The sequence below is a fragment of the Globicephala melas genome, chromosome 19 (genome assembly GCF_963455315.2).
Source record: "Globicephala melas chromosome 19, mGloMel1.2, whole genome shotgun sequence".
NCBI lineage: Eukaryota > Metazoa > Chordata > Mammalia > Artiodactyla > Delphinidae > Globicephala > Globicephala melas.
The window spans coordinates 409403-430610 of NC_083332.1; the positions used below are offsets into that span (position 1 = coordinate 409403).

The 21208-nt window shown below is 41.4% G+C and overlaps 1 protein-coding gene across 1 annotated transcript in view; it reads left to right on the forward strand.

The window, feature by feature from the left end:
* Positions 1 to 2225: 2225 nt before the first annotated feature.
* ZNF606 (zinc finger protein 606) overlaps positions 2226 to 21208 on the forward strand; it is a 52377-nt gene continuing 33394 nt past the window's right edge. Inside the window, 1 exon segment of the mRNA XM_060288901.2 lies at positions 2226 to 3877. The gene's annotated coding sequence lies outside the window, so the exon portion shown is untranslated.

Consider the following 21208-nt stretch of genomic DNA (forward strand, 5'->3'; position numbering starts at 1 on the left):
ATAATGTTTAAGATTTTTAAAAAATGTAACCTGGGACTTCCTTGGTAGTCTAGTGGTTAAGGCTCTGAGCTTCCACTGCCAGGGGCACGGGTTCCATCCCTGGTCAGGGAAGTTTAACATGCTGCAGCACAGTGCGGCCAAAACAAACAAACAAAAAACATGTTCAACTAAGTTGAATTATCATTCTGACACATTTTTATATCAATAGTAATTATGATCCATGTGGTATCAACTGAAGGATAATTTCCAAGAACCTAACTTAACATTAAGAGATTGGACTCATGCTAATTTCTTAATTATTTAATGATCTTTGGATACTGGAACAATTTCTAAGTAAGTCAGAATACTGAAAGTCTGGCCACAAAGAATAGATTTGGTGTTTTGTTTTTTTTTCTTTCTTGCCGCACCATGCTGTTTGCAGGATCTTAGTTCCCTGAACAGGGATCAAACCTGGGCCCCCTGCAGTGAAAGCGTGGAGTTCTAACCACTGGACACCAGGGAATTCCCTAGATTTTGTATTTGTACCTTGACTTCATATTTCTACGCATTGTAGGGTAACATAGATTTGGGTCGTGTTAATGAGTGTGCTTATTTTTGACACTTTAAAGTGTGTAAAGGATGTGTGTGGCTTTAGGGGGTAACATCATGTCTCCCAACATACCCATCCTCAACAGCCTTTGGGTTGTTGGGTCTTTTGACTTGTGGGGTGTGATGCTATCTCATTGTGGTCAGAACAGTAATTTAATCTCCAAAGGAAGGGGTGGCAGAATGGGTGAGAGTTGCTGTCCTAGTCGGCAAGGGCTGCCATAACAAAATACCACAGACAATGTGGCTTAAAGAACAGACGTTAATTTTCTCAGTTCTGGCGGCTGGACATTCAAGATCAAAATGTCGACAGCATTGATTCCTTCTGAGGTCTCTCTCCTTGGCTTGCAGATGACCACCCTCTCCCTGTGTCCTCACATGGTCATCCCTCTGTGCATGTCTGTGTCCCAATCTCCTCTTCTTACATGGCAAGTCCACTGTGGCTGTGGAGTGATGTAGCCGAAAAATGACATTTTATGAAAGAACTATCCAACAACCTACGACTGATGCTTGCCTTCATTACCCACCTAATAAACAAAAACACCCAGGCACAGGATATAATATTTAAATGTCTTTGTCAAAATAAATAAATACATTTTTGTCTCTTATTTAAAAAACACAGGGCTTCCCTGGTGGCACAGTGGTTAAGAATCCGCCTGCCAATGCAGGGGACACTAGTTCAAGCCCTGGTCTGGGAAGATCCCACATGCTGCAGAGCAACTAAGCCCTTGAGCCACAACTCCTGAGCCTGCGCTCTAGAGCCCATGAGCCACAACTACTGAGCCCACGTGCCACAGCTACTGAAGCCCATGTGCCTAGAGCCCGTGCTTCACAAGAGAAGCCAATGCAATGAGAAGCCTGCGCACTGCAACAAAGAGTAGCTCCTGCTCTCCACAACTAGAGAAAGCCCACACACAGTAACGAAGACCCAACGCAGCCAAATAAATAAACAAATAAATAAATTTATATATATATAAAAAAACAGTAACAACAAACCAAATAAACAAGTAAGGTGACATTTATTTTTACTTCATCTCCAGGAAGGTATATTTGTGAAGATAGCATCTTCTACACCTGGTGTGAAGGGCAGGCTGTCCTCAGAGGCCTCACGAGGCCTGGAGACAATGGACTACAACTTCCAGAATGCCTCGCGCCAAGAGGTCGCAGACTGGACCCGCCCACTGCACCGCGAAGCCCCCTGGGAGATGTAATAGGACGCTCTAGGTGCCCGCGCGTCGCCTGGCGGACAAGGTTAGTGTGATTATGAGTTCCTAGAACGCCCTGAACGCCCAGAACGCTCATCCTCAGGCTCCCCTGACCCTCTGGATGCCCGCCCAATAGTCCCTTCTGTGTGTTACAGTGAGATAAAGTGGTCTCAGTGCGTCCTAGACTTGGCCCGGGAGCCAGGACTTTGATTCCCCAAGGCCCTATTCCCAGCCTAGGCCCGGCCCCGCAAACCCACTGGGCGGTCTCCCCGCGCCGCCACGCCTTCTGGGAAATGTAGTCTGACTCCCTGGACGCCCTGGTCCAGAGTCGGCTGCAGGAATACAACTCCCAGAAGCTCCAGCGCAGCGGCGTCTCAACGTCCCGGGCTCCCCCCCCACCCCGCGTTGGTCGGTATGTCGCGCCACAGGGTCTTCTGGTAAATGTAGTCTGACTCTCTGTGCGCTCAGGAACAGGGCTCCGGCAGCGGCGCACACGTGTTGGTCGGCAAGCCGCGCTGCGGGTCTCCTGGTCTTGGTAGTTTCCCCGGAGGGCGCTCTGGGCCCAGGTCTCCGGAGTCCGCGGTCTGGGGACGGAGTAACCGTTGGGAGAGCGGGGTCCGGCCGGCCGGGGCCTGGGGCGGACGGTGTCGGGAGCTGACGGGACCCGAGAACCGTGGCCCTGGCCCCTCCCTGTGTGCAGAGACTCCGGGGTGGGCGTTGCGGGTCGGACCTGACCGCCGTCGAGGTTTGTTACTCGCCTTTCCCAGCTCTGACTCTGTCGAGAGCTCGGAGTCGGAAGAGATGACAGCCACGGGGCTCTTGGCTGCCTGCCTCCCGGTGAGTGGCCTCTCCTCTCCCTCCTGATGGGCTAGGCCTGGACCCCAGGCTAGGGGGCATAACTCCCCCGACTTCGGACCCTCAGCCCGTCGTTCTGGCCGAGGAGGGATGAACAGAAGAGGCAGAAAACTGCCTTGTCCTGCAGTCCCTAAGTGTATCAATAAAGCCTTAGAGCCAGTGAAGATCTAGTCACAAAGCCCCCCAGCAAGAAACTTCCTGACCCGAATGGCTTCAGCTACCACCCGTTTAATGAACAAACGATTCTGGTATTTCCATCATCTGGAATGATTTGTCTAAAAGAGGGAGCATGTCTCTGTTAATTCTTATGAAGCCCACGTAACCTGTGTTCCAAAATTTGTGCACTTCTCTCAGCTCAGGCTCCTCCTTTGAAAGGACAACAAAACAGACTCCAGGAAGTGGCAACTACTTTCTCAGACTGTTTCCAGGGTTAAGTGAATTTCCGTTAGCGAAAGTGCTGACTTAGCATTGCACTCAGCCTGGAGAACTCTTGGCAAATGTTAACATTCTTATCAGCAGTTAATAACATCATCTTTTTATGCCTGATATATAAAAAGGAAGAGGAATCGTGAAGGATGACTGTACATTTTGATCTCGTGGAGGATCCTTAGTTTATCAAGAAATGCGTGAGATTCTTAGGGGGTAAACATTTCAGTATTATGGGGGCTCTCCTCTGAAATGGCTGATGGAGGCCCCCAGATCCCCCGGGGAACCTTGAGTATCCCTCCGAAGCCAGAACCTTCTCAGGACATCTCTCTGTACGCCTGAGTCCATCCTCACGTTCTCATGTATGCTGCTCCCAGCCCTTGTGGGAGCTTTGCAGAGATCAGGGTTTTAGCTAAGCAGACACGACGGTGACATTTCAGGGGCAGTTAACCTTCGATGATGTGGCTGTGGACTTCACCCAGGAGGAGTAGGGGCTGCTGGGCCCTGGCCAGAAGACCCTGTACCACAACATGATGCTGGAGACCTTTAGGCACTTGGTCACTGTGGGTGAGGCTGTGCCTTGTGTTGACTTGCATCTGCCTGGGGTCTTGGCAGAGTGGGTGTGACCTGGCTGGGAGTGTGGGGTCAGTGAACCCGAGAATGGTTTCTCTTCTTCCAAGCCCTCAAGGCCTGATCTCTCACTTGGACAGTGTCTTGGATCTCCAAACCAGCTATCGTGGCCCAGCTAGAACTCGGAGTAGAGCCATGGATAATCGACAGAGGACTCTCCCAAGATTCCTGCCCAGGTGAGAAAGGATCTTTACAGTCAATGTTTATATTTTCCTTCATATCTACCCTTTCGTATACTCTTCACTCCCTTTGGTATTTCCATAATTCCTCCTAGGATCATTTTCCTTTTGTCTGAAGAGCTCCCTTTATCATTTCTTTTAGAGTGACAGAATTTCCCCACTTTGTGTTTGCCTGAAAATGTCTTTATTTCATCTTCATTTTGGAAAGATACTTTAAGCAGAGAATTTTAAGTTGGCAGTTCTTTTTTTTTTTTTCAGCCCTTTAAAGACACCATGCTATTGTTTTCTGTATTCCATGGTTTCTGTTGAGAAGTCAAGTCTCCGTCTTATTATTGTTACTTTGAAGACAGTGGGCCTTTTTGTATGTATTTTTGCTAACAGTGCTTTGTTAAATACACAAATTTTAAGTGTACAATTGAAAAATTTTGACAAACGTGTACCTATATGTAATCATTCAAATTGAGCTTGAGGACATTTACATTACCTCACAAATTTCTTTTGTTACCTTTTCCATTTAAAAAAAAAATATTTATTTATTTATTTATTTATTTATTTATTTATTTATTTTTGGCTGTGTTGGGTCTTTGTTGCTGCACGTGGGCATTCTGTAGTTGCAGTGAGCGGGGGCTACTCTTCGTTGCGATGCGCGGGCTTCTCACTGTGGTGGCTTCTCTTGTTGTGGAGCACAGGCTCTAGGCACGCGGGCCTCAGTAGTTGTGGCACTTGGGCTCAGTAGTTGTGGCTCGCGAGCTCTAGAGCACTGTCTCAGTAGTTGTGGTGTGTGGGCTCAGTAGCTGTGGTGCACGGGCTTAGTTGCTCTGCAGCATGTGGGATCTTCCCGGACCAGGGCTCGAACCCGTGTCCCCTGCGTTGGCAGGCAGATTCTTTTTTTTTTTTTTTTTTTTGCGGTACGTGGGCCTCGTTGGGGCCTCTCCCCTTGCGGAGCACAGGCTACGGACGCGGAGGGTGACTGGCGGTGTGTGCATGCTTCATGGCCTTATTCAATTAAGCGCTCTATTCTTAATTTACTACTAAATCCTCCTTTAGTTTTTAGGTTTCATAAAAACTTTCGTGTGGGTAAAGGGTGTTATTGGTGTAGAAAATGTAGCCTATTTCTTCCCACCCCATAGGTTACACCCTGACCTAACGTTCTTAGGTGTTATAATTGTGCTTACTTTTGCTCCTTTTTAGGGATTGCTGAAGATGGAGGCATATAGACTGGAGTAGCAAGGGTTGGTGAGGTTTATCGGGGTTTATCGATTATAGAACAGGCTCCTCTAGAGAGGTGTGAAGCACCAGCAAGTCCTTTGAGTTTTAAGCTGTTGCCAGTAGTACTCTGGCGAATAGTCTAGTTCTTATGATTATTTGGGTTTAGGGCTAAGAATAGCGGGGTATCTAATCCCAGTTTGGGTCTTAGCTATCGTGTGATCAGAATATGTTAAAGTCACTTTAGTAGTTGATTTTTATTTTAATTATGGTTTTTTACAGCTTAATTAAGATTTAACTTTATATTGTATGGTTCTTTAACACGCTTTACGCCGTAGTTCTATTAATTTGGGTCAATCATATGACCGCGGTGGCTGGCACGAAATTTACCAAACCAGATTAATATGGCTTAGTCAAACTTCCATTTATGGCTTAATTTTTATCCCTGCTGTCTCCCATGGGGGTGTGGTTAAGCAAGGTGTTGTGAGCTGCTGGTGTAGCATGCTTGATACCTGCTCCTTTTAATCTTAGTGATTTAGAGGGTATTCTCACCGGAGTGCGGATACTTGCACGTGTAATTCTATGAAAAACTAATAGAAAGGCTGGGCCCAAACCGTTATGTTTATGGAGCTAGTGAGCCCATCTAGACATTTTCAGTGTCTTGCTTTAGGAAATATTTGAGCTACATTAACTTGTTGCACATAGCTGGTGTTTGTATGGTTGTATTATGTGGCTTATGTCAGACTTAGTATTAAATTTTTGATAAGATGGCTGGCGAATCTAGGGGGATGTCTGTCTATATGGGTGGTGAATATCTAAGTAGCTCATTGGTATGATAGGGAGGGGGTTGAGGTTGATTTATTGTGATGGATAAATATTTTAAGCCGGGGTGGGGAATAGTAAAGTGCTATGTCCTGTGACCATTAAGTGATTGTACAACACAGGTTGCTCTTGCCAATTAATAAATACATCCAGGTCCAGCTACAATTTGCTTGACTGTGTTAAGACCTTTTAAGGTCATAGCTGAGTCTAAGCACTTCGCACCCCCCCCAAAACAGAAAATACCAAATATATGAAATCGCAGTTATATGTGAGCATGGGCTGATTAGTCATTAACCCATCGAGATGTCTTACTTAAGGGGAAAGAGTGGGCGATTTTAGGTGAGATGGCCCTGAAGTAAGAACCAGGTGTCGGATAAAGTTCAGTAGAAACCCCCACAAGTTATGGGCCCGGCGCGAGAAGAGGGACGCCTGCCGAGCGGGTTGATGCTTTCACGCAGCCTGGTGATTAAGCTCGTGGTCTAATGGACGGGATTCCAAGCATGTTGATTTAAATTGATTTAACTTAATGTACTATGTTCGATCAATAATATGTATTATGTATATCAATGATTACATTACATACTAATATTCCCCATATTAGTTGTGTTTGGTTATACAACGGCTATAGCCGCTGAACAATATCCTGAGGTTTGGGTTTCTAATAAGGTTTTATTGGGGGCGTTTCTTTTAGGGTTAACAGTAGAGTTTTTACTGGTGTTTTGTATTTTGAAGGATGAGGATGTGGAAATTGTGTTTAAGTTTAATGGGTTGGGGGATTAGGTTATTTCTGATACTGGTGACTCTAGGTGTCTTAGTGAGGAGGCTGTGGGGATTGTGGATTATATAGTTGTGGTACTTGGTTGGTGATTGTTACTGGTTGGTTATTATTTATTGGTGTTGTGCTTATTATGGAGATTACTCGGGGTAATTAAATAAGAGTATACTAAGGGTGACGGTGATGAGAAATGATAGAAAGTATAGTTTAATAAGGTCTTTTTGGTTTGAGATTAGTGTGGAGGATTTTAGTTGAATGAAGGCTATAGTCTTTGGTAAGATAGTTTCTAGTCAGATTAAGTCTAGGAGGGAGGTTGCTAATTTTTGGCTCATTAATAGGTTTAGATGGGGAGGTAGGCCGTGTATGATGGTAGGGAAATATCCTAGGAGAGTAGACAATTTAAAGGAGTTTGAGTATAAGTATATTTTGAGTTTTGTGCGTTAAGGTTGGTTTCGAATGCTAGTACAAAACCCGAGCTGTTACTACGAGGGCAGTTAGTTTTAAGTGCAAAGGTGTGGTTATTAGGGGGATGGTTGTTGGGGGAATGTTGTTGGAGATGATGAATCCAGCAAAGATACTTCCGGTTAGTAGGTGTTTGATAGAATTAACTAGGAGGGGATTGTTTTCATTGATAGGAGCTGAGGTAGAGTAGCGGGTTGTCCCAGTAGTGTGAAGAAGATGATGCGAGTGCTATAGATGGCTGTGAGGGAGGTAGCGATTAGAGTTATTAATAGGGCTCAGGCGTTGGTATAAGACGTGGTGGTGGTTTCGATGATTAGGTCTTTAGAGTAAAAACCAGTGAGAAAAGGCATTCCTGTCAGTGCCAGGCACCCAGTGATAAGGGCTGTTGCAATGAAGGGCAGGGTTTTGAATAGGCCTCCTATTTTTCGAATGTCTTGCTCGTTGTTTAGGTTGTGGATAATGGATCCAGAGCACATGAATAGTATGGCTTTAAAAAAAGCATGTGTGCAAATATGTAGGAATGCTCGATGGGGTTGGTTGATACCGATCGTTACCATCATCAGACCTAATTGGCTTGAGGTAGAGAAAGCGATAATTTTTTTTAATGTCGTTTTGGGTGAGAGTGCATATAGCTGTGAGTAGGGTGGTAAGAGCTCCTAGGCATAATGTTATTGTTTGAATGAGTTTGTTGTTTTCTGTTAAAGGGTAAAATCGGATAAGTAGGAAAATTCCTGCTATGGCCATTGTGCTTGAGTGGAGTAGGGCTGATACTGGGGTAGGGCCATCTATTGCTGAAGGGAGTCAAGGGTGAAGTCCAAATTGGGCTGATTTTCCGGCTGCGGCTAGTACGAGTCCTGTGAGGGGGAGGTTTAGAGAATTTAGGTCGAGTATAAAAATTTGTCGTAGGTCTCATGCCTTTGAGTTGGACAGAAATCATGCTGTTGATATAATGAATCCGATATCTCTGATGTGGTTATGTAAGATTGCTTGGAGAGCAGCTGTGTTTGCGTCTGTTCTTCCATATCATCACACGATGAGTAGGAAAGATATGATTCCTACCCCCTCTCACCCAATAAAAAGTTGGAAGAGGTTGTTGGCTGTAACAAGGATTAGTATAGTAATGAGGAAGAAGAGTAGGTATTTGAAGAATTGGTTGACATAAGGATCTGAATGTATGTATCATATTGAGAACTCTGTGATGCATCATGTGATAGACAATGCCACTGGTACAAACATAATTGAGAAATAATCTATTTGAAGCTGAGTGTCAATTTAAGGGTTTGGACAGTGATTCAGTGTCAGTTTGAAGTGATTATTTCTTGGCCTGTATGAAGGAATATTATTGTTGGGATTAGACGGGTAATGAAAGCACATGAGACGGTATTATTTTACATATGATGGGTATTTATCACTTTTGTAGGAGTTTGTACTAGTTATCATGATTGGAATAATTAGTACTAGTAATGTGATTAGGGCAAAAGAAGAGAACAGGTTTATTACTTTTATTTGGAGTTGCACCAGTTTTTTGGTTCCTAAGACCAATGGATAACTACCATCCTTTAAAAGTTTGAAAAAGCCATACTATTAGTCAGGGGGGCATGAATTAGCAGTTCTTGCAGTACTTTCTCGGTAAATAAGAAGTTTTAGTCTTCTGTTGCTAGATTCACAATCTAGTGTTTTTTTAAACTATATTTACAGTATAGGGGGCCCAAGATGATTTTAGGATTTAGTGACAGGAGTAGAAGTGGCAGGATATGGAGAGCTATAAGGGCGTTTTCTCGTGTGAAGGAGGGTGTAATATTACTGATGTCGTGTGTACATTTGCCGCGTTGTGTTGTGATTAGTATATACATAGAGTATAGGGTTGTAATTACAATATTGGTTCCTATTAGGATAATAGTGAGGTTTGATCATGAGAAAGTTGATATAACTACGAACAGTTCTCCAATTAGATTAATAGTAGGGGGTAGGGCCAGGTTTGTTAGGCTTGCTAGTAATCATCAAGTGATTATTAGTGGGAGGATAATTTGTAGGCCTCGGGCTAGGATTATAGTTCGGCTAGGATTCGTTCATAATTTGAGTTTGCTAGGCAAAATAATAGAGACGATGTGAGGCTGTGGGCAATTATTAGGGCGGTAGCCCCTATGTAGCTTCAAGGGGCTTGAATGAGGATAGCTGCAATAACAAGTGCCATGTGGCTGACTGAGGAGTAGGCGATGAGTGATTTTAGGTCTGTTTGACATAGACAAATAGAACTGGTTATGATTATTCCCCATAAGGAAAGCATAAGGAAAGGGTATGCTCTGAACTCTGTTAGGGGGTTGAGTATTGATGTGATCCGTGGTATGCCATAGCCCCTGAGTTTTAGTAGTATGGCTGCAAGGACTATAGAGCCTTCTATAGGAGCTTCTACATGTGATTTGGGTAGTCAAAGGTGGAGGCCGTAGAGGGGTATTTTTACTATAAAGGCTATCATGCAGGCCAATCATATAAAGACGTTGGATCAGGAGTTGAATAGTGGTTGAGCTCAATATTGAAGTACTAGGAAATTTAGAGAGCCTATGATGTTTTGTATATATGTTAGTGCCACTAGTAATGGGAGTGACCCAACTAGTGTGTAGAATAAAAAATAGAGTCCGGTGTTAAGTTGCTCTGTTTGGTTACATCAACAGGTAATGATAATGAGGGTAGGAACTAGTGTGGCTTCAAATATAATGGAAAATAGTTCTGTGGCGGTGAATGTTGTGATTAGGAATGATTGGTATTAGTAACATGATTAGTATTGTGATGTATAGCTTTTTTTGGATTAGTGGCTCTTTGAGTAGGTAAGATTGGCTGGCTATTAGTATTAGGGGAAGGAGTCATATTGTTAGGATTAGTAATGGTGGGGAGAGGGAGTCAGAGAAGAATGTTAATGAGATGTTGAGGCTATTGTCGTTGAATTGGTTAAGAAGTAGGCTTGTGAGACTAATTAGTAGACTGCGGGTTGTGGAGTTAATTCAGATTATACTACTCCCCCCACCCCCCCCACCCCCCCACCCCCCCACCCCCCCCGGTACGCGGGCCTCTCCCTGTTGTAGCCTCTTCCATTGCGGAGCACAGGCTCCGGACGCGCAGGCTCAGTGGCCATGGCTCACGGGCCCAGCCGCTCCATGGCATGTGGGATCTTCCCGGACCGGGGCACGAACTCGTGTCCCCTGCATCGGCAGGCGGACTCTCAACCACTGCGCCACCAGGGAAGCCCTATACTACATTTTGATAGCCAAGTTAGGGGTATTAGTATGATTGTGGGGCTGATAAATTTTAGCATTGGAGAAGATTGAGGTTTTGTATGTAATCGGTTCCATATTTGTTTGATACCATTACCGATAAGGCTAATATGAGGGCTGCTTCGCAGGCCGCGAATACCAGTAAGGTGATTGGTATTATGCTGGCTGAGGTGAAATGTGAGTTTAAGGTTGTCAGGGCTGCTGGGATAAATAGTGACAGTACCATGCTCTCTGGGCATAGTAGTGAGAATATTAGGTGGGACAGATATATTAGTGACCCTATGAGGGACATAGTGAAAGCTATGATAATATTTATATGTACTAAGGACACTTGGTAATTATGAGTTTAACCATAATCTAATGAGTCGAAATCACTTGTTTTATTTTCAACTAAATACCGTATTCAGCTCGCTCCAATCACCTTTGAGTTCATTCAGAGGCCAGGCTAACTGCTAATAATGAGATTAAAAGTAGGGCTATGGTAAGTATTGTTTTTAGGTTGTCTAGGTCGAAAAGGAGGAAGGTGATCGCTACTAGGAAAAATTTTATGGAAAAGGGTAGGCGGGTGGATCCTATAGGGTCAAATCTGCATTCCTAGGGGCTTGTTTTTTCTGTGTGTTTAGTTGAGGAAGTCAGAAGGCGATAAGTACGAGTAATGAGGCTAGTATTGTGTTTGTTAATAGGGTCAGTATTAGGTTTATTGTTCTTTATTGGGGTGTACCGAAACTAACTGATTGGAAGTCAGTTGTACTAATTAATGCTAAAAGGACTATGAGCCTCATCAATAGACAGATACATAAAGAGTCACACAACGTCTACAGAACGTCAGTATCGATCAGCAGCTTCGAAGCCGCAGTGGTGGTTGGATGTGAAGTGGAATTTTAATTGGCATAGGAAACAAACAATAAGGAAAGTAGACCCAATAATTACATGTAGTCCGTTGAATCCTGTGGCTATGAAGAAAGTTGATCTGTAGACTCCATCTGAGATCGTAAATGGGGCTTCGTAATACTCTGATGCTTGTAGGAGTGTAAAATAAACACCGAGGGCGATTGTAATAAGAAGGGCTTGAAGTATGTGCTTACGATTTCCTTCTATAAGGCTGTGATGGGCTCAGGTAATGGATACGCCAGAGGCCAATAGCACAGAAGTGTTGAGGAGTGGTACTTCTAGGGGGTTTAAGGGGTGAATGCATAAGGGGTAGCCAGCACCTGCCTAATTCAGGGGTAGGGGCGGGGCTTGAGTGGTAGAAGGCTCAAAAAAAGCTGGTAAAAAATAGGACTTCTGATACGATAAATAAGATTATTCCGTCTCACAGTCCCTTTTGGACGGTTGATGTGTGGTGGCCTTGGAAAGTGCTTTCTCGAATGACGTCTCGTCATCATTGATATATTGTTAGAATATTAGTTAGTAGGCCCAGTATTAGTAGAACTATTGAGTTGAAGTGGAATCATGTTATGAGAAGTGCTGAAAGAGCTCCTGTGAGAGGTCAAGGACTAGGATTTACTATGTGACACGTGTGGGTTTGGTGGGTCACTATGTGTTGCTATGCAGGTATAAGCTTACTAAGAGGGTGAATACATAGGCTTGAATTATAGCAACAGCGAATTTGAGGATGGGGAGTAGGGCAAGAATGATAAATGTAATGAGAGCCGTGAATGTGCTGGTGCTTATTAGCACTAGGGTTGTCTCTTCGATTAGATGTATTAGTAAGTGGCCTGCTGTAATATTGGCTGTTAGTCATACAGCCAGTGCTACTGGTTGGATGAATAATAGGCTGATAGTTTTGATAATTTCTAGCATAGGGATAAGGAGGGTGGGTGTGCCTTGTGATAAGAAGTGGGCTAGGGATGCTTGTGTTTTATTAAGGAAACCTGTAATGATGGCACTGGCTCATAGGGGGATGGCCATTCCCACATTCATTGAGAGCTGTGTGGTGGGGGTAAATTAGTGGGGTAATAGTCCAAGGAGATTGGTTGAGCCAATAACTAGGATGAGTGGTATTAGTATTAGTGATCAGATTTGTCCTTTATGATTATGGATACCTATTATTTGTTTTGATGTGAGTTGAATTAGTCATTGTTGAAGGGAAATTATGCAATTATTAATTAGTCCTTTTGATGTTGGAAATAAAATACTTGGGAATATAATGATTAGAACGACTACAGGGAGGCCTATTATTGGGGTTACGAAAGGGGCAAATAGATTTTCGTTCATACTGTTTCTCAAGGGGCAGGTTGTTTTTGCACTTTAGTGAGTGCTGATTTTGGCTTGGGGTAGTAGATGTGTTTTGAGATTTTTAGTTGAAATATAATAAATAATATTAGAAATATAGATGAAATAGTAGTAAATCATGTTGATGTATCTAGTTGTGTCATGCTGTCAAGGAGAACTTTAGCTTTCAGTCTTTAATTTAAAAGGTTAACAATAATCTAGCTTCTTAATGAGTTTATAGCATAGACGTGGATCATTTTTCAAAGTATGTTAGGGGCACTAGCTCAAGGACAGTTGGCATGAAGCTATGGTTTGACCCACAGATCTCTGAACACTGTCCGTAATACAAGCCTGGTCGTGTTGATATTAGGGTTGTTTGGTTTAGGTGCCCTGGGATTGCGTCTGTCTTTAGGCCTAAGGAGGGTACCGCATGAGTGTAATACGTCTTCGAAGGAGATTAGTATTTGGATTGTTATCTCTATAGGTAAAACTACTCAGTTATCTACTTCTAGCAGTCGTAGCTCTCCTGGTTTTAGGTCTAGTGTTGGGATTATATAGGAATCAAAATTTAGGTCTTCGTGGTCTGTATATTCATAGCTTCAGTATCATTGGTGGCCTATAGGTTTTACAGTAAGAGATGGATTGTTGATTTCATCTATTATATAAAGGATTCGTAATGGTGGCAAGGCAATTAAGATTAAGATAATAGCCGGTAGGATAGTCCAGATAGCTTCTACTTCTTGTGCCTCTGTTGTGCTAGTATGTGTTAGCTTAGTTGTAAGTATTATATAGATGTATTATATAGAATATAATATAAGTATTATACTTATAAGTAATATAAGTATTATATAGAATACTTATAAGTAATATAAGTATTACTTATAAGTAATATAAGTATTATAAGTAATATAAGTATTACTTATAAGTATTCTATATAATACTTATAAGTAATATAAGTATTATATAGAATACTTACTTAGTTGTAAGTATTATAGCGTAATAATATAGAGAACTAAGGAGCTAATTAGGAAAAACAGTTATCAGTGTGTGGTCTTGAAAATGTAGCAGTTCTTCTATCATGCGTGATGTTACATCTTGAAAACCTAGTTGGAAGGGATATGCCATAGAGTATACAAGATTTTCACTTGTGACTTAACTTCGACAAAGTTATGTAAAATTTTACTAATACCTCGTTCATGAAGAAAGACATAGCGGCTATGATGTTGGCCTGAAACCAATAAAAGAGGGTTCGATTCCTTCCTTTCTTGGCTACTTTAGATTAACGTAAGTTGGCTATTCAAATGTATGGTATGGTGGAGGACATCCATTTAACCACTCTAATTTGTAAGTTCTACTGTTAATACTTCTCCTTTGGATGTGAATACTTCTCAGATAATGAAGACTATCAGTATGACCGCTGTTAATGAGATGAATAAGCCTATTGATGAAATAGTATTTCATGTTGTATAGGCGTCTGGATAGTCGGAGTACCATCGAGGCATGCCAGATAAGCCTAGAAAACGTTGTGGGAAGAAGGTTATGTTGACACCCACGAATATGATCACGAAGTGAATTTTTGCTCATGTTGAGTGTATATCCTGAGAGTAGTGGAAATCAGTGTACAAATCCTCCTATGATAGCAGAAACAGCTCCCATTGAGAGCACATAGTGAAAGTGTGTGACTACATAGTAGGTATCATGAAGGACAATGTCTAATGATGAATTATCTAGGACAGTACCTGTTAGTCCGCCGACTGTGAAAAGGAAGATGAAACCTAAGGCTCACCTCATGTCCGGGCACCATTTAATATTGCCTCCATGGAGTGTTGCCAGTCAGCTAAATACTTCTACCCCTGTAGGAATAGCAGTAATTATAGTGGCTGATGTAAAGTATGCTCGCGAATCAACGTCTATACCTACTGTGAATATTTGATGGGCCCATATGATAAACCCTAAGAACCCGATTGATATTATAGCTCATACCATACTCATATATCCGAGAGGCTCTTTTTTACCTGAGTAATAGGTTACAATGTGTGAGATCATTCCAAATCCAGGTGGGATTAAAATGTATACTTCAGGGTGTCCAAAGAATCAAAACAGATGTTGATATAAGGTTGGGTCTCCTCTTCCCGCAGGATCGAAGAAAGTTGTGTTCAGGTTTCAATCAGTTAATAGCATGGTGATTCTGGCTGCTAGGACAGGTAAGGATAGTAGAAGCAATACTGCTGTGATTAGTACTGAGCATATGAATAGTGGTGTTTGGTACTGGGTTATAGCGGATGGTTTTATGTTGATGATAGTAGTGATAAAATTAATAGCCCCGGGCTTCCCTGGTGGCGCAGTGGTTGAGAGTCCGCCTGCCGATGCAGGGGACACGGGTTCGTGCCCCAGTCCGGGAAGATCCCACATGCCGTGGAGTGGCTGGGCCCGTGGGCCATGGCCACTGGGCCTGCGTGTCTGGAGCCTGTGCTCCGCAACGGGAGAGGCTGCAGCGGTGAGAGGCCCGCGTACTGCAAAAAACAAACAAAAAAAATTAACAGCCCCAAGAGTTGAGAATACACCAGCTAAATGTAGAGAAAAAATAGTAAGGTCAACTGAAGCTCCTGCGTATGCTAAGTTTCCAGCTAAGGGTGGATATACAATTCAACCTGTACCCGCACCGGCTTCAACTATTAATGATGCTAGTAACAATAGGAAAGAAGGAGGGAGTAATCAGAAACTCATATTGTTTATACGGGGAAAAGCCATATGGTCGCCCCAATAATTAGGGGTACTAGCCAGTTTCCAAACCCGCCAATTATAATGGGTATAACTGTAAAGAAAATTATTACAAATGCGTGGGCCGTTACTACCACGTTGTAAATTTGGTCATCTCCGAACAGTGTTTTGGGTTGGCCTAGTTCAGTGCGAATTAATAAGCTTAGGCCAGTGCCCACCATTCCGGATCAAGAGTCAAATAGTAAGTATAAAGTACCAATGTCTTTGTGGTTGGTTGAGAATAATCAGCAATTTATGAATATAGGTAAAATGGCTGAGCAGGCATTAGACTGTAAATCTAAAGACAGAGGTTAAGTCCTCTTTTTGCTAAGTCCCGTGGTGAATTGATCATTTTGAATTGCAAATTAAAGGAAGCAGCTTCAACCCTGCCGGGATTTCTCCCACCTTTTTTTTCTCGTGGCTGGAGAAGTAGATTGAAGCCAGTTGATTAGGGTATTTAGCTGTTAACTAAAAGTTCATGGGAGATGTATCCCTCCCATCTAGTGAGGATTTAGCTTAATTAAAGTGTTTGATTTGCATTCAATTGATGTAAGATACAGTCTTACAATCCTTATTAGGCAGGAATTAAGTAAATTGTACTTGCTTAGGGCTTTGAAGGCTCCTGGTCTGGTTTAACCTAAATTCCTACTCTAGGATTGACAGTATTGGTGTGAGAGGTAGAAGTATTGTGGATACTGCGATTATGGTTGGTAAAAGGATTATTTGTTTTGTAGAGTTAAATTGTCATTTTATCTCCATGTTGTTTGTAGAGGGGAATAAGGTCAGTGCTGTGGAGTACGTGAGTTGTATGTAGAAGTACAGGTTGAGCAGTGCTGTGGTAGTTATGAGTGTGGGTAGGATAATAGTATTGTTTTTTGTTATTTCTTGAATAATCATTCATTTAGGCATGAATCCTGATAGTGGTGGGAGTCCTCCTATTGAGAGTAGGAGGGCAGTACATCAAAATGCTTATATTTTATATAAAGTTCTCCAAAGATAGTCCAGGTAAGCACGTACAAAGCGAGCAGCAAGTCACTATGACCCCTACAGAGTTGGGAAAGAATGCTGTTCTTTTTTTTTCTTTGCCGCGCTGCGCGACATGTGAGACCCTAGTTCCCCAACCAGAGATCGAACCTGCGCCTCCTGCATTTGAAGTGTGGAGTCTTAACCACTGGACCGCCAGGGAAGTCCCAAGAATGCTGTTCTTTTAAGAAGTTACGTTTCTAGAGTCAGAAGAAAGGGAAAAAAATTGATCTTTACCGTCAAGCAGGCACTCCCATCTTTGAGGAGCTCTGGTTAATGTGTAATGCAGATTCACGCTGCACATTAGGGAGGGAGGGAGAAGGCCCAAACAAACACAGATAATTTTACGTTTAATTTTTTCTTGTCCTGCCTTAAAATATAAATTTTATTTCATCACTGTGAACTTGCTAAAATCACTTACATGTTCTAGAAATTTGTTAGTTTCCTTGGATTTCTTACACAATCATGTCATATACAAAAAAAAAAATTGCTTTACTTCTTCCTTTCCAGCCTTTATGTTTTCCTTATTTAATGTTAACTGTACTGACTAGGATCTCTAGTACTTAACAGTGAGACATGCTGTCCTTAAGAGTACAGTCCAGTAAAGTTTTAGAACTGTATATTTATGTAACCCATACTCTAATCCACACATAGAGTATTTTCATCTCCCGATATATTTCCTTTATGTCCCTCTCCAGTTAGTACCCCCAGAGGTGACAGCCATTGTTATATGATATCTGTCGCTTTAGATTATCCAGTACAATCTTGAATAAAAGTGAGAATGGACATACTTGCCTTGCTCATGATACCAAGAAATAGCACTCAATATTTCACCATTAAATGTGATCTGATGCCCTTTATTTGATTGAGGGCAATCTGATTGAGGACACTCTATTCCTAGTTTGCTGAGTTTTTATCATGAGTGGGCATTATATTTTATCAAATACTCTACATGCATGTATTGTCATGATGGTATTTTTTTTACCTTTGTTCTGTTGGTTTCCCCACTTGACTATTTTGTTCCTTTTTCTTGGTTTAATTTGCTTTCCTTTTCCCTGGCTTCTTGAGGTAGAAGCTTAGGTCATTAATTTTTTTTTAAGATTGATTTATTATTTATCTATTTTATCTATTTTTGGCTGCATAGGGTCTTAGTTGTGGCACGCGGGATCTTTGTTGAGGCAGGCGGGATCTTTCCTTGTGGCCCGGGCTCTTCGTTGTGGTACTTGGGCTTCTCTCTAGTTGTGGCGTAAGGGTTTTCTCTTCTCTAGTTGTGGCGCACATGTTCCAGGGCTCTGTAGTTGGCGGCATGTGGGCTCTAGTTGAGACGCGTGAGCTCAGTAGTTGGGGCATGTGGGCTTAGCAGCCTTGTGGCATGTGGGATCTTAGTTCCCTGACTGAGGATCGAACCCGTGTCCCCTGCATTGCAAGGCGGATTCTTTACCACTGGACCCAGGAAGTCTCTGGGTCATTAATTTTAATCCTTCCTTTCTGATGCTTGCATTTATAGCTACACATTTTCCCTTAAGCCTATTTTAACTGCATCCTGCACATTTTCATATGTTATATTTTCATTAGCGGTCAGTTCTTTGAATATATGAAACCGATTTCTTCTTTGATTTGTAAAATACACTGTTTAATTTCTAAATATGAGGAGATTTTTATTATTGATGGCCAGATTAATTCCATTGTGGTCAAATAATATATTCTGTATGTATCCAGTCCTTTTAAATTTATTGAGAAATGTCTTTATGAGACAGCATATGATCTATTTTAGTGAATGTGTATTCTGCTCTTGTTAGGCATAGTGCGTGATAAATGTCAATTAAGTCGAGTTGCTTAGTTGTGTTGCACACTTTATTCTCATGGATTTTCTTGTTTGCTTGTTCTGTCAGCTACTGACAGAAGAGTGTTAAAATCTCCAACCATTACTGGATTTCTTTATTTTTTTAAATCAATTCTTCTTTCTTTTTCTAGTTTTATTGAGATATAATTGACATGTAAAATTGTGTTACATTAAGCTGTACAACATTATGACTTGATATATGTATGTATTTTGAAATACTTACCACAATAAGTTTAGTTAAAAATCTATCACCACATAGCTATAATTTTTTATTTCTTGTGATGAAAACTTAAAAGTTTTTATGAAGCTAGCATAACTTTATTTTTTTATTGAAGTATAGTTAACTTACAATGTTATATTAGTTTCAGGTGTACAAAATAGTGATTCAGTATTATAGATTATATTCCATTTAAAATTATTACAAAACAATGACTATTTCCCTGTGCTGTGCAATATATCCTGTTGCTTATCTATTTTATACATAGTAGTTTGTATCTCTGAATATTTTTTATCAATTTTTGCTTCATGTATTTTGAAGCTATGTTACTGGGCTTAATGACATGGCAGATTGTTCGGTCTTCCTATTGAACATACACTTTTTTTAAAAAAAATATTTATTTATTTGGCTGCGCCGGGTCTTAGTTGCCGCACACAGGATCTTCAGTGCCACATGGGAAGATTGCATGTGGGATCTAGTTCCCTGACCAGGGATCGAACCCAGACCCCCTGCATTGGGAGCGCAGAGCCTTAGCCACTGGACCACTAGGGAAGTCCCACATGTCTTTTTCTTTATTTTTACTTTCAACTCACCTGTTGAAATGTTAAAGTGAGTCTCTTGTAAACAGCATTTAATTGGGTTTTGTTTGTAATCCATTTTGGCAGTCTTATTTCTTAATTTGTTCAGTAAATTTGTATTTATTATATACTGATATGTTTGGGTTTATGTCTGCCACCTTGTTATTCTGTTTGTCTCGTCTGGTCTTTGTACCTTTGTTTTTCCATTCTGCCTTCTTTTGGATTAATTGGGTATTTATTCCATTTCATCTCCTTTTATTTCTTCTTAGCTTTATGTCTTTGTAATATTGTATAATCTTATGTTTTATTTGCTCTAAGGTTAACAATACAAATTTTATTTTATAATAATCTACCTGGAATTAATATTATGCCACTCAATGTAAGAACTTATATATTAGTATAATTGCAGTTTTCCCTGTTGTCGTATATATCACTTTTTACATATTATATAAGTCCATTATGCATTTTTTTTTCTTTTTTTTTTGCGGTACGCGGGCCTCTCACTGTTGTGGCCTCTCCCGTTGCGGAGCACAGGCTCCGGATGCGCAGGCTCAGCGGCCATGGCTCACGGGTGCAGCCACTCCGCGGCATATGGGATCTTCCCGGACCGGGGCACGAACCCGTGTCCCCTGCATCGGCAGGAGGACTCTCAACCACTGTGCCACCAGGGAAGACCTATGCATTGTTGTTATTCTTGCTTTGTACGGTCACCAGCATTTTAAAGAAATTTAAAAGTAATTTTGTACAATATTTTTTTTCCTAGTTAATTAGTTTTGGGGTTGCTCTTCATTCCTTTCTGCAGACCCAGGCTTCTGTCTTTGATGGTTTCCTTTCAGGCTAAAAAACTTACTGTACCTGGAGGAGACTTCAGATGAATCTGTCATCATTCTAAAGTCTTGGCTGCTGCTTCTGTCATTCCAGCCTGGATGAGGCTCCCACATGTGTCTCACTTCTCTCTGGGAGGGAGTTGCAGTTCATGAACTGTTTTTAAGGGAGCAGAGAGCATCTACAGGAAACAAATTAATGAGATTAGAACTGATGGTTCAGTTCCTGTGTCTCTGGGTTTGGTGCTTTAAAGTTTAAACCCACACTGCCTGTGACCTTTCACTTTTTTGATTCTGTTTTGGTAAGTGTTTAATACGGGCTCAACAAAAAAGTTACATTAAAAAAATGGAAATTAAGTGGGGAGGGAGTAAAATGGAAATCTGGTTTTCATGTATAGTTTTCCCCCAGAGACTGTCATTTAGAATGACTTTACTAGCTGTATTTATCATACATTGAAGTGTGTAATGACATGCTAAAAAATATGATGTCAAACGTCAGAATCATAAGATTTTCTCTGCAGGTTGTTGCCCTTGAACAGTAAACATCTATTAGGGTAAGGACTACATTATCACCATATCTGGCTTCTTTATTCTCAGTTCAGATTACTTAACTCAGTAAATATTTGTTATATATCAGGTTATATATCTAACAGATGTAACATGCCAGATTTCAGTGCTTTGCAAATACCACCATCCAAGTTACTTCTATTATTATGATCTTTCTTGTACTGATTCGGTTCTAGCTTTCTTACTTAACATCACGTATCAGTAATTTCTCCCCAAGATCAGACTGCCGTTACCCTGGTTGAGATTGAGGCAGACATTTACAATAATTGACACTTTGCTTATTTATACAGATGATGAGTCTCAGTCATTATTTGTTAATTTTACTAGATTAACTCTCAGAGGGTAACCTTATGCTAGAGTTTTGAGGTTGCTTTACTATCACCATAGAGTATTAGCAACAGAAATTACCTGTAGATAAAAAATTAACATCGATGATAATTGATTTAACAAACAGAAGAATAGTTTTTGAAAGATAATAATAAAATTTAAATGCTAATGTTATAAATATCAGACCTTAGGGATAGAACATTTGCCAGGAAATAAATGCACATACCTATACTCCTGCTGTTATGAAGGATAATGGTGGAAGGAGAGAGGCTTCTAGTTAGACATGAATCTTCTAAAACCCAGGTTATGCAGGCAGTTGATAGAAGCCATTACTAGTAAGGAATATTGGCTGAATGCAGTAGTGAAAAGATAGAGTTAAAAGACAACATCAGCTCGTGGCTTTTCCTCCATTTTGTTAAACGATGTTCAGTTTCAGGTACC